This window comes from Apium graveolens, chromosome 4 (assembly GCF_009905375.1).
Source record: "Apium graveolens cultivar Ventura chromosome 4, ASM990537v1, whole genome shotgun sequence".
NCBI classification, from domain to species: Eukaryota; Viridiplantae; Streptophyta; class Magnoliopsida; order Apiales; family Apiaceae; genus Apium; species Apium graveolens.
The window spans coordinates 112,253,577-112,268,417 of NC_133650.1; positions in this window are offsets into that span (position 1 = coordinate 112,253,577).

The following is a 14,841-nucleotide window of genomic DNA, read 5'->3' on the forward strand; positions in this document are numbered from 1 at the left end:
ATCACACAACAACAGATAGAAAAGATGAACAGGACCAAGCTCCCGATTCGCAAGCGGTTAGAAAACGTTCCGCAGTCTTCTGAAAGCGTTGATGCCGCCGTAGCTGAGGTAGGAGCTACCAATAGGCTAGGTTTTCAACTATTGATGAACCAGACTTATGTATAATATGAATTGTAATAATGGCAAGGAATATGTAAATTTATTCAGAACCTTTTTAAGGTGTAACGGTTTATAATTGTGGAATATAAGGACTTGTGTTATTTTTGAGTGTTCATCTCTGAGACTATAACTTGTGGTGTGTGTGTTTATTGTGGGGTCACAGTACAGAGTAGTTGATTATTTATTAAGATTGGGTGTTATTAAGGGAAATGGAACTCGTGACAACCCGGATCCCCGACCCCGGATTTGGGGGTGTTACAGAAGTGGTATCAGAGCTAAGCGTTATAAACCTCAGAGATGATGTGACGTTAAGATCATAAGTTCACTAAGATAATAAGAACTCTTGCCAAGTTCCTAGTCGGGCTACCTAACGTAGTACTGACAGTTAAAACCCTTATGGGAACCCTTATAAATATCGTGATAGAAGCATAGTTCGTTATCGTATATGGTAGCGGGACTCCGAACCCTGAGGTTGAGGAGCAACAACGCGATGATGTTTTATTACTTATTGGAGATCAGATTATGGATCCGATAGAGCGTCCTAACGCGGGATCGGATGATGTTCATGTTGAGGATGTTGTCCTAGAAGGGATAGTTGCTGAGGAGGATCCCATGGAGGATCCTGACAAGAATGAATAAAGGACCACTGATGAATTGATGACCATGGTTAGGTCGACTACCAGAGGTAGAATTGGTCGGTCACTATCGGAGGTTCGTTCAAGTTTGTAAAGATAGTAGCCCCCTTTAACGCGGCTTACTCGTAAGACTGAGAAGTTTGAATAGACAGAGAAATACGAGAACAACTTTCAAGAACTGAAGCAAAGATTGGTGACGACCCCTATGATGGGATTACCGGATGGAAAAGGAGATTTTGTGATGTGTAGTGACGCTTCGCATAAGGAATTAGGGTGCTTCTTATACAGCACAACAAGGTAATCACGTACGCATCAAGACAATTAAGGGAATATAAAATTCGATATCCCCACCCATGAGCTTGGGCTCGTGGCAATAGTTTTGCCCTAAATATTGGAGGCACTACCTGTATGGAGAGAAGTACGAGATTTACACAAGCCATAAGTGCTCTAGTGCATTTTCACGTAGAAAGAGCTCAACATGCGCCAAATGAGGTGGTTAGAGCTAATCAAGGATTACGATTATGAGATTCTTTATCATTCGGGGAAAGCCAATGTGGTGGCTGATGCCCTTAGTAAAAAGGAGAGACTCAAGATGATAATCTCTTTGAGAGAGTTTATAAGAGATTTTGAGAAAATGGAAATAGAAGTGAAGGTAACCGGAGCCGGTACCGAAAAGCTGTTTGAGATTGCAAGACAGACCGAATTATTGGAAAAGAACATATTGTGCCAGAAAAAGTGATGAATGAAGGCAGAGAGCCAACAAATAGATATGAGATTAATACCGAGAAAGATGATAAGGGAATAATGAGGTATTCCTATAGAATTTGGGTTCCAAATGTTTAAGAGCTTAAAGATGAGATCCTAGATGAAAGTCATAGTTCAAGGAATAAGATTTAGGGCAAACCCTGAATGTGATAGTCAGGGAGGACGCCATCAAGATTGAAGGAACCCATAACATAATGAAGTGGAAAATGAGGATTTTAACGTATAAGATAACCCCAAGTATGGGAGAAGGATGAAACATTTCATACTGAGAAAATAGAAGTCGAGCAAGATAAGGAGACCCGAGACGGTACTCCTATATGGAAATTCATGGACCTGTCTAAACAGAACTTATACTTTTATTCCCAACCACCACCTTAAGGAAACAATGCGGTTGGAAATCCTTTCATGACCTTTAAGTCGCTAAGCTCTCAGAGTTCCAAGGAACAGTTTGACCCAGTCGAGGCAAGAGCCTGGCTAAAGGAAATATAGGAATTATTTGAGATTCTAAATGATTGACGAAGCACAAAAGACTGTTTTTGTCACTTACCCCCGTAAGAGAGAGGCCACCCGTTGGTGAAAGGCCAAGAAAGGCACGGAGCCAGAGGTTATAATATACTGATTAAAGTTCAGACAATTATTTTCGGGAAAGTACTTCCCAAGGTTATGGAGGTAGTGTAAAAGCTTTAGAGCCAGAACAAAAGCGGACGAGTATGATGAATTATGAATCTAAGTTGTAAAAGTTGTCAAGATTCGTTCTGAGGACACGAATCCAGAATGACGGGATGTTTGAAATCAATGCTTATGTTGTGTTGGTTCATGTAATGGTTGTAATGGAAACGAAAATAAAAGACTGAAAAGGGAAGGAGTATAAAAGGATATAAAGGAAATAGAGTTGAGAAGTGATAAGGGAGTTAGGTATGGGAAACCCTAAGAAACCCTTGCAATAAATATAGAGAAGTGTGTCATCATCAGCGCGATGGTGACTGATCATGAGATAAATTCAAGGTTTGAAGGCGTAAGCGATATGTAAAGTTAATTCCCTTGAAGTTGACAATATTCGATGAAAATTTGAGATAGATCGATTGATTAATAAGGAAACACGGATGGACTGAGGAGACAAGAAAGTAAGAAATTAGGAAAATTGGATGAAGGAAGTGACCTTCAAGAATGTGAAGTGTAAGACCGGGGGCATGATACCCAGAAAGGGAGACGCCAGGTATGAAAGATATCCCAACATTGAGATGACTGTTGAGATAAATAAAAGAGGTAAATGAGTAGTTAGAACTAAAAGGTTCACGTTGAACATGACAAACATCTTCTAGAACATACCTGTTATCATTACTGAATCAGGAAAGAAAAGCGGATAACCGTTCTTATCTTTTGGAGGCCATATTGATTGACCTCATTTTGAATACAGATGTTATTGTGAAATTAGACATATATTATCGAGGTGGGAATGATTGAATAAGATACCCTTATCAGGGATATATGACTTGATTTATCCATGAAAGGATGCATGTACCTTTTAAAGGTGGAATTAAGGATAGAACATCGGTAACTTAAAATGAATCCTCGGGGAATGCATAAAGGTTGGAATTTCACCCTTAATAGGGATAGTGTGAGTTTTGACAGTATGAATTGGAAAGGATTAAGGTAATAACAACCTTTAAGAATTAGTGGAGAAATTTTTCAGAAGTATATAGACAATGATTCTGGTATTAATAAATGGTATCTTGATATGCCCTGTATCTAGGGAATACAGGAGGAACGATTCGAGGATAACCTTAGAGGTTTTACAAGGAGAAAGGTAATATTCAAAATTCTCAAGAATAAAAATGTTGATAAAGGAAATATGACGTAATTATAATGATGCCAAGTGGGGCACGTGTTAAACCATGAGATGTATGGACTCCGTATGGTTAGCTATTAAGACTTCATGGAAAATGAATGACTACAGTAGGTCAACGATAGACCCTAGTAGTGCAGGAATGATTCTGCGGGTAATGAGCCAATTAATTACGACCGTAAGAGTTGTATTGGAATGGATGTTGAGATTAAGTACCACTAATCGGGTTGTGGTGATGTATAAGTTATCATTGATAGACTAATTAAGTCGATTATATACCTATTGAATACTTATTCCTTCTTATCAATAGAGAGTCATATTACTATACGAGGAAGGTTGCAGTGCAAGCATAGAATTTTAGTAACGGTGATGTCTAGAATGAAAACCCAGATTCGATTTTCGATGTCGAGGGAGTTTCAAAGGTGATTGTGTATAAGCTCGAGCAAGAGCATGGGTCCATATAATGATGGATGGAATAGTAAATATTTAAGCATGTAAAATGCGATGCTATAATACTTGATGTTGATATAAATACAAATATGTTTTGTTCTCCTATATCAAACCTCTATAGTTCAGAGGTAGGTTCCAAGCCAGATATTTGGTGGCAGTATATTTTTTTTTCACATATACAATTCTCTTTAATTCGTTCTTTTCTCTTCTTTTCATTTCATATAAGCTAAGAAGAACAACCCTTCCAGAAGGGGAGGTATTGTCGAATGACTATCTATCTGTGTGATAGAAGCCGAGTAGGATACCATATATTGTTTAATTGCTTGTCAAGTACTAAAGGCTGGCCACCTTCTGTACTAACTATGCAATGTAACAAGTGTTCATGATCATAGTGATCTCTCAATAAATTCTTTTACTTCTATATGAAGGACTAAGCTTTCGAAGATAGAAGCAGCTGAAAAAGGAGTAGTAAAGTTGTGGTGGTATGCAAAATGGAAACACATTCGTGATACTAAGGTTGACGAGGTTATTAAAAGGTTATAGAACGCTAACGAGCAAAAGTATAACCAGTATAATATTAGGAACGGAAGGTAGTAGCGATTACGAACTGGAAAAGAATGGGTATTGATAAGCAAAAGCTCTAATGCTAAAAGCTATAATGAGAGTCTGTGCAATAGACTTGAAAGAAATTGGAATGATCACTTAACACGGATTAAGTTTTCTTAAGACAATAGATCTTATGTCATTATCGAGTTGTCGCCTTATGAGATCCTTGAGGGAAGACAATGTCGATCTCCCTTATGTTAGGATGAAGTTGTAGAGCGCAAGATGCTCGGACCCGCAGTAGTCCAAAGGACCAAGGATATAATAGATCTAATCATAGGACGACTGGTAGTAACCCAAGATGGACATAAGAAGTATGTTGATTTGAAACGAAAGGACAAAGAATAGGAAGTAGGGGACCTAGTGTTGTTAAAGGTATCCCCTTGGAAACCCTTGGAAAGGATTGATGAGATTCAGAAAAAAAGGAAAGCTAAGTCCACAATTTGTCGGACCCTTGGATATATTAAGAAGTATTGGGAAGTTAGCATATGAGCTAGCCTTACCCCAGAACATGTAGCAAGTCATAACGTGTTTCACGTATCAATATTAAGAAAGTGTAATTCAGATGCCAGATAAATAGGGGCATATGAGCGCATAGACATGCAACCAGACGTAACCTATATGGAGCAACCAGGAAGGGTTATAGATTGAAAAAGGAACAAGTGCTTAGGAGAAGGGTTATCAAACTATTCAGAGTTTAATGGAAGAACCACAATGTGGGAAAATTTACTTGAGAGTTAGAAAGTGTAATGCTAAGAAAGTATCCCTATTCATTTTCTATCTGATTCCGGGACGGAATCCTTTTAAGGAGGGGAGACTGTAATAACCCCAATTTTTTGAATTTTTGAAACCCTTATGAATAGTGATTTTGCTGATTATGCTAAATAAGAAAACTTTTAATGCCACACTATGTAGGGGTTCTGTTATTGATATTCTGAGATTTTATTAGTACTCTATATGGTATATAAGTGTATGTAAAGATCGTCAGAATCCAATTCCGAACACTTTGATTTTTCCCGGAAATCCACCAGATACAGAAAGAAGTGAGTATAAGGTAACAGGATAAATAGGATTTAAATTCAAGGATTTTAAGAGGGGATCATAAAAAGGAATATAAAATATTGAGGAAGGTTTAGGGGAACCCAAGTGATAAGATCCCGGATATGATTCCTCAAACGATAAATGAGAACGAAAGTTAAGCGAACCGTATAACAGATCAGCGGTCATTAGGCAAGCAATTAGGAGTTAATCAAGGAGGTTAGGGATGATGATGTCATCAAATCAACAAGAAAAAGACAAGTGTAACAAGATGACCTAAGCTTAATGACCTAAGCATGACAAGTGGGAAGGATTGGTTGGTTAATTGTGAGCCACACATTTTTCACCATGGTAAAAATTTAATTTAATTCCAAGACAAAAGCAAGCAACCAACCAACAAATATTATAACACAAATACAAATTGAAAGTTGACTTTCCCATTTCAAGAAGAAAGCTCTCGGCTAAAACAAACCCAGCAACTTCAAACTGCCATATCTCCTTCAATACTCACTCAAATATTATGTTCTATAGCTCGTTGGAAAGGTATTGAAATGGCCTACAACTCTTGTTCACAAGTCTCTTCCAAATAAGCATGGTAAGACCCTCATTTTTACAGTTCTTTAAATCGGACTTTTAGAAACTTCAAAGCCTAACTTTGTGTTCTTGATTTCTTTGGAAAGATCAAGCTTGTAGGAGGCTCCATAAGGCTTCCTAGTAACTTTCCACCCTCCAAGAAAGGTATAAATCTTCACACCCTTTAGTAATAAGTTTGAATGTTGAAGTTTGGAGATGGTTTGGATGGATGAGTAGTAATTTGAATGATAAGCATGATTCGAGCTTAATTGTTAAGTAGTTTAGTTGAATTTGGAGATGTTATAATATATGATTGGATTGAGATCCTTGAGATTATTATGACTGAAATCAGTAGCATTGATGTGTATCTTGAGTTTTTGTTGATTGGTAGTTGGATTGATATGATTTAAAATGGTAAAAAATTTGGAAATCGCGTAAACATAGTCGTCGTAATGTCCGATTTACTTTAGACTGCTTTTGTTCATAACATTAGGAACCGAGAACTCCCTGCTAGGTTTTGACCATTGCCATGTTTAGATAGTTCATGTTACGAGCTTCATTTTGATATGTGGTTCGTTTGATTCCGATGTACGGTTTAGGAAAAACGGCCGTTTTAAGTAACGACGTTTCGCGAACGAAACATTACCCCTCGCCTTACTTTGAAACATAGGTTAAAGACCTTAAATGACTAATTGGAGTATGAAACATTTATGTAAAGTGTAATAGGCAGTTGGTAAGTCGCTCGAGTACCCTCGGCTCCACCATTTTTAATAAATTAACCATTACGAGTTTTAGCAAAGCGAGCGTTAGAGTCTAATTTGGTTAAAGTATAGATTTACAAGTGACTTCGGTTTAATTCCAACTTATATGTTGTTTATAGGTTACCAGACTCGTCCCGAGCCATTTGTAACCCCCAGTCGCTCAGGCAAGTTTTCTACCCGTTATACTGTTATTGTGATGTATATGTGTATATGCATGATCTTGTGATAAATGCATATTTGTTATTAGCAAATTCTTGCGATATATTGTAGCATGTGATATGGTATATATGCATGCCTGTTTCGTATTCTTGATTTATATATCTGTTGGTTCAAATGCTTATTCATTGCATAATACATATGCTAGAGATAAGCGGTATTTGTGTATACCCTTAGTATAGGGGATCAAAAGGTGAACTTTTTCTAAAACCGGGAGGCGAGGCTCCCGAGTATAATATATATTTATATATATATTGATATAGTTTTTAAAACTATTAATCGAATAAGGTTTATTCGATAACTTTATTTTATTTAATGAATATTATTACGAATATTCATTCGAGGGCTTATGACTCCTTTATTTTATTTAATGAATATTATTACGAATATTCATTTGAGGGCTTATGACTTCTTTATTTTATTAAATGAATATTATTTTGAATATTCATTCGAGGGCTTATGACTTCTTTATTTTATTAAATGAATATTATTTTGAATATTCATTCGAGGACTTATGACTCCTTTTATTTTATTATTTGAATATTATTTGAATATTCATTCGAGGGCTTATGACTCTTTTATATTATTTATTGAATATTATTTGAATATTCATTCGAGGGCTTATGACTCAGTTTATATTATTTAATGAATATTATTTGAATATTCATTTGAGGATCTATGAATCCGATTATTTGCTGAGATATGTTCTTTATTTTATTAAAGAATAAGGTGTCGATAATCAAACTTATCTTTGATTATTCAAATAAAGATAGTACTTTCGTATAAGTATATCTTTGGTTATTTAATACTCATTTCAAGTATAAGTTTTAAAACTTCTACTTCAATTATTTTTATAAAGATTATTCTTTATGGGAATATTATTTAAATAATAATATTCAGATATTTTCTAATATATTGGGACTGATTTATTTCATTAAATCAGCATTACTCCAAACACTCTTTAAAGTGTTTTCGAGTTTTCAAAATGATTTTTAAAAGTTAGAGCGGATCCCAAAACTCATTTTTATATTTAAGATCTTCCTTTTAAAGGGGATTTAAATACTCGTTCAAAACTTGAGGGATCCGGCTCAGTGGTGTATTTTACATTCGCAACGAGGTTGCTGTTTTGAGAAAACATCTTGATTACTTGCCCATCGTTCGGGAAGTAAGTTCATCTATTTGAGTCGGCATAAGCAACATGGGCTCAGTGGGTGTCCATGAAAGTGTAAGTGGCTCAGTGGGAGTCTATCAAATGCGTAAGTGGCTGAGTGGCAGTCCAGCATAAGGTCCTATTGCGGCCAGGGTGATGACCAATGGGGAATTCGTCCATCTACTAGTAGAAAAGGTTACTTATTGGTATCTTTGCCTGATCAGCAAGATATCAGGTTTATGCCAGATTTTTCTCCTTTCCAAATTCATTGGATATTGCAACTCTGTTTATAATTTTCATAACAGAGGTTTTCAAGGAGTGTATGAAATGTATATATATAGGTGTATATATATATCAGGATTTAATGAAGTATCTCGTAACTGTTGGATTTTTAATCGCAGTGGGGCATGGAAAAATACTTTTACACACACAAAATCCAAATAAAAGCATATAAATCGTGAATAAAAATTCGAGGGATCGAATCTAACCTTTTAAAATTAATTCGGAGACAACGATCAGAGATCCTTAGCAGTTGTTCCTCAAGTGTGAAGCACTCCACCGGTATCCACCAAGAAAACGACTTTTAGGAGGAGGAGGAGGTGGAGAGAATTTGGTTTTCTGAAACTTTTGGGTTTCTTGGGTTCAAATAAAATAGGGTCTATAATAGTGTATTTATAGGCAAAATTTTTAGCTGAAATTTTCCCATAAATATTATTATTATTATCCCATTTATTATTCTCATTAATAATTAAAACACCTTTTAATTATTAATCCTTTTTCTAAACACTTTAGAAACAATTCTCTCTCTTGATTTAATTTCCAAAAATTAAATCCTTAATTAATAATATTAAGAACTTTTCTTAATTAATTTATAATCAATTAAATCTCATTTAATGAATTATTAAATTTGCCAATTAATTATTTATTTCACAAATAAATAATTATTAGCCATTATTAATTAATTCCTCCACCATAAAATCATTCTCTTTATATGGTGTGACCCTGTAGGTTCAATATTAAGCCGGTAGTAGAAATAAATAATAATAAAACTATTTTATCATTATTTATATAAATTCTCTAATTTATTAAATATGATTAATTAATTAATCACATTTATTCTACATTGTGAGTGATGCTTTTCAACATATCGCGACTATCCGGATAATATGAATTCACTGCTTAGAATACCAAGAACCTGTCAGTGAATAGTTACCGTACAATAAACTCCTTCTACCCTACAATGTCCTGATTAAATACAAGGCATGGATCTCGTGTCAAGCCTATCTAATTTAATCACTTGCTTACCATTTATTATGCGTAGTTCTATGCAAATTAGAAACTCCTTTCTAATTTCATTCACTCTGGCCAGAGATTCCTAAACTAGCATAAGTGGATCAGCCTTAAACATTCACTTCCTTCACTAGAAGGGGTAGATCCTTTATTGATCATACACTATCTTCGTGTACAAATTCCTATACCCAGAAGAGCCCTAATAATTGTCCCTGGAGACTAAGAACTAAACCAAAGCATAGTTCGGTGTACACAAGATGACTATGATGACCTCAAGTCTAAGGATACTTGTACAACTATCACTTAGCGAACAACTGCTGACACGTGAGTGAACTCCATCAGTTGTTCAGCTAGGCGAGTCATGTTCAGTGAACTTATTCTATAATAAGCACCTACATACTAGCTATAGTGTCACCATACAAATGTCTATGAGAACAGACATCCTTCATAATGAAGCAAGCATAGTATGTACCGATCTTTGCGGATTATTAATTACCAGTTAGTAATCCTATGACCAGGAACTATTTAAGTTTAGAGTTATCATCTTTTTAGGTCTCACTATTATGATCTCATCATAATCCATTAAAAGCTTTACTATAAACTATGGTATATCTCATTTAAACACTTAAATAGATAAAGCCCGTAATAAAAACAAAACAAGTCTTTATTAATATCAATGAAATCAAAACAGATTACATAAAAGTTATTCCTAAATCCTAATACATGATTGGACTTAGGACATATTCCTTTCAATCTCCCACTTGTACTAAAGTCAATCACTCTGGTATCTAATACCCATCTCATCTTTATGACGATCAAAGTGACTTTCAAAAAGTAGCTTTGTGAGTGGGTCTGCTATGTTGTTATGTGTGTCAACTCTAATTCAATACAATACAAGAAATGTTATCGCGCTCCCACTAACCCTTTTATAGACGCATGGTTCATCCACATTTTTGATAAAATCAAACTCTTTGATTATCTCATCAAAATGAATGTTCCATCTTTCGAGAAGCTTGCTTTAAACCACATTAATCGCAAGCAAAATCCGAACTGATTTTAACAGGGCTACATGTAAAAAGTTTCATCAAAGTCAATCCATTGCCTTTGTTTGAATCCTTTTGCCACAAGCCTGGCCTTATAGGTCTCCACCTGGCCATCTGCTATAATCTATCTTTTGTATACCGTATACATAGATTCCATTCTGGATTTCATGGCACTATGCCATTTCTCTGAGTCAACACTACTCATAGCCTCATTATAGGTCAGAGGGTCGTCATCATTAATGATCGACAACTCATTGTCATTCTCAATGACAAGGCCATAATACCTCTCAGGTTGGCGAGACACTCTCCCTGATCTATGAATGGGCTGTTCCACAAAAGGTTGTTCAGTCAGAACAGGTGTTTCCACTCGATCTGTAGTAGTTTGTGCTTTTTGAACTTCATTAAGTTCAATTTTGCTCCCACTGTTTCCTTCAAGGATAAACTCCTTTTCCAAGAAGGTAGTATGTCTGGAGACAAACACCCAATGATCGGTGTAAAAGTGATACCCTAAAATCTCTTTAGGATATCCCATAAAACTACATTTTCCGGATCGATATTCCAGCTTATCTGGGTCAACTTTCTTGACATAAGCTGGACATCCCCAAATCTTAACGTGTTTAAGACTCGGTTTCCTTTCTTTCCATATCTCATACGGAGTTTGAGGAACAGATTTTGGAAAGCACCTTATTCAGTAAATATGCTGAGGTTTCCAATGCATAACCCCATAGGAATACTGGAATATTTGCATAGCTCATAATGGACCGAACTATGTCTAACAAAGTTCGATTTCTCCTTTCAGATACCAATCTGGAGGAGTCCACTGGGAGACTATACCATTTACTTTGAGATAATCTAGAAACACTCCATCAAAGTATTCACCACCTCGATCTGATCGAAGAGTTATAATACTATGTTTGGTTGTTTCTCTACTTCATACTTATATTCTTTGAACTTTTTAAAGGCCTCAGACTTGTGTTTCATCAAACACATATCCGAATCCAGATCTATCATCTATAAAAGTAATGAAGTATGAAAATCCACCCATGGCTTGCTTAGACATTGGTCCACATACATCTGTGTGTACCATTCCTAGCAAATCTGCAACCCTCTCTCCATGTCCACTAAATGGAGACTGCAGTGCCACTATGAATTGAGATTTTCATCATCCCTTTTCTTTTATTAGTTTGTTCAATCTGAAATAAATTATGTCACATACATACAGACCATTATTTAAAGTACCATGTCCATAAAGAATATTATCTCTAAGAATAGAACATTCATTATTCTCAATAATAAATGAAAATCCAGCCAAGTCTAACTTGGGAATAATATTCCTCACAATCGAGAGAACAAAATAACAATTATTTAAAACAATGGTCTTGCCCGTAGGCATATGTAAATGAAATGATTCTACATCTACAGCAGCAACTCTTGCTCCATTTCCATTATCACCTCCTCTTCCTCAAGAGTCCTACTTCTCCTTGGTCCCTGCAACAAATTGCAGATATGAGAACCACAGGCGGTATCTAATACCCAAGTAGAAATGACATATTCACTTCTATCATGAACATACCTGAATCAGAAGCGGTAGTCTCACTACCCTTCTTCTTCAATTCTACAAGGTAAACCTTGCAGTTCCTCTTCCAGTGCCCCACCTTGTTACAGTGAAAGCAAATAACTTTGCTCTTGGGGTCTTCAGCTTTTGGTGGAACCGGCGTTTTCTCACCCACTTTCTTCTTCTTGGAAGAGTTCCTCTTCCTTTTCTTAGGATTGGAACCTTCACCAATTAGAAGAACAGAACTCTTCTTAGGGGAAAAATTCGATTCCGCAGTCTTCAACATGTTGTGGAGTTCAGGCAGGCTGACATCCAACTTATTCATGTGAAAGTTCACAACAAACTACGAGAACGAACTCGGAAGCGATTGCAAGACCAAGTCTTGGCTCAGCTCCCCATCCATGGCAAAACCAAGTTGTCCAAGACGTTCAATCAAATTGATCATCTTAAGTACATGGTCATTCACAGATGATCCCTCAGACATCCTACAACCGAACAGCTCCTTCGATATCTCATATCGAGCTGTTCTCCCTGCCACATCATACAACTCTTGTAGATGCATGAGGATAGTGTGAGCATCCATATGCTTATGTTGCTTCTGTAGCTCAATGTTCATGGAAGCTAGCATGATGCATTGTGCAACATTTGCATCATTTATCCACTTACGATACATAACATGTTCATCATTATGTGCATCACTAGCAGGTTCAGTAGGCTTAGGTGAGTCAATCACGTATTCCAGTTTCTCAATCCTGAGAACAATTCTCAAGTTTCGAAGCCAGTCAGCATAATTAGGACCAGTCAATTTATGAGCATCCAGTATGCTCCTGAGTGATAGTGCAGAAGACATAACGTACAAAGTAAATCTGTAAATGATAAACACATAACAACACTTAGCAAATATTCGATTTCATTTCAAAATACTATATGAATTGGGTCTTTATTCATAAGTGGCTCCCACTAGTTTTCCTAATTTATTCAATCCCCTACGTGAAAAATTAAGCATTCATAATGCTAGTGGGAATAGGGATCCTACATTCCATTACACGACCCCGACTGTAGCACGAACCGCCATGCAATGTTCAATAGGCAGACAACTCTTGTCAATTACATCTCATGTTATTCCCTAATCAAACTTTAGCCTCTTGAATAATTGAGTCTCGGCTGTAGCACGACAAACTCAATATTCTAAGTCAAGTCTAACCCAACATTCCGTACATTTGAATCAGTCCCCAAAGGCCCACGGCTGTAGCACGTACCGACCTTTAGATTCTTATTCAATGTACACATCTCTATGTAATAGACAAGTATTTCTTATTTCGAAATCAAAGCCCTTGGCTGTAGCACGAACCGACAATGATTCAAAAATAAGAACTACTTTTCTATCATGTTGGAAGGCTATGACCGACACAAGCCCGTTGTATCATTGGCCAATTACTACTTGATATTATTTAATTTTAGAGGGATTATATTACGTTACAAACATAATCATATTATAAATAGATTCTTCCTTTTAAATTAAATATTTCAAATCAATAATCAATAATCAGACGATTCCCAGATCGGGTGGAGCATTGTCAAGAGGCGTCACTTAATAACCCTTTCTTACAGATAGAAATCTGTTGTTGACAGAATCATCCTTTCTCTCATATCGAAAATTTATATTCAATTACGTGTTTCATAAACACAAGAATCTCATGATTGTATTCATAATATTATTATTAAGGTTATGAAACAATTTCACTATACTAGGTTGTCTAACAAACGCCTTATGTTCATTTAAGTTCACCTAAATCTATCATCGCATGATAAACTAAGCATATATCACATATATCAACATGAATCAACATCAAGGTAGGCATGTTATATCATCTAGCACATTGTTCTAAGCAATATACATCTCTATGTATCACAAGAAGTATTTAAAAGCAATTAAAAACAGTTAAAATAGCTTAAAAAACACTTCTGTTAGCTATAAACAGTTCGAAATAATTTCATAAAATATCATATAATATACCATTAGAAGCATCTCGAAAAGACGAATCCAACGGCACCAAAATCACCCCATTCTGAGCTTCCACGCGCCCGCACGCGCCCCGAGAAGATGTCCCACGCGCCGCCACGCGCACACGCGTTGTCAGGCGCGTGTCAGACCTCCCCCCACGCGCGCCCACGCGCCCACGCGCCTCACGCGCCCTGACCCCTATGCTGACGTCAGCATGACGTCATCTGATGACGTCAGCATGATGTCACCAGCGCGTGTCTTCCACGCGCCGCGCGTGGCACGCCAGCGCGTGAGCCCCACGCGCGCGTGGTCGACGCGCGGTCCTTTGTCCTGTTATCAGTCGCCGCCTTTTCCTCGATCTTCGTGCATACCTGACATCTGTCCTTGTCTCTGTCTTTTACGTGCATTCAACAGACATAGAGAGACACACAGAAGTAGTACAGCAGCAGAAGTAAAATATATACAATTCATATATATATATATATAAGATTTATTTAATTACGAATTTTAATATTAAGAACTTCAAAAATTCATAATAAAAAATCTATACATCCTAAAATTATGGAAAAAAATACCCAGACGATCTACAACACTTGTAGAACCCAGATTAACATTCAAAATTATTCTGAGAAACGATTTCTCATCAGACAAAATTAATCCATAATATAACTTGTAAAAATCATAATTAATTCATACAAGCACATAAAATTCTGAAATTTTTACCACAGATCTATATGCATACAACCTATGCT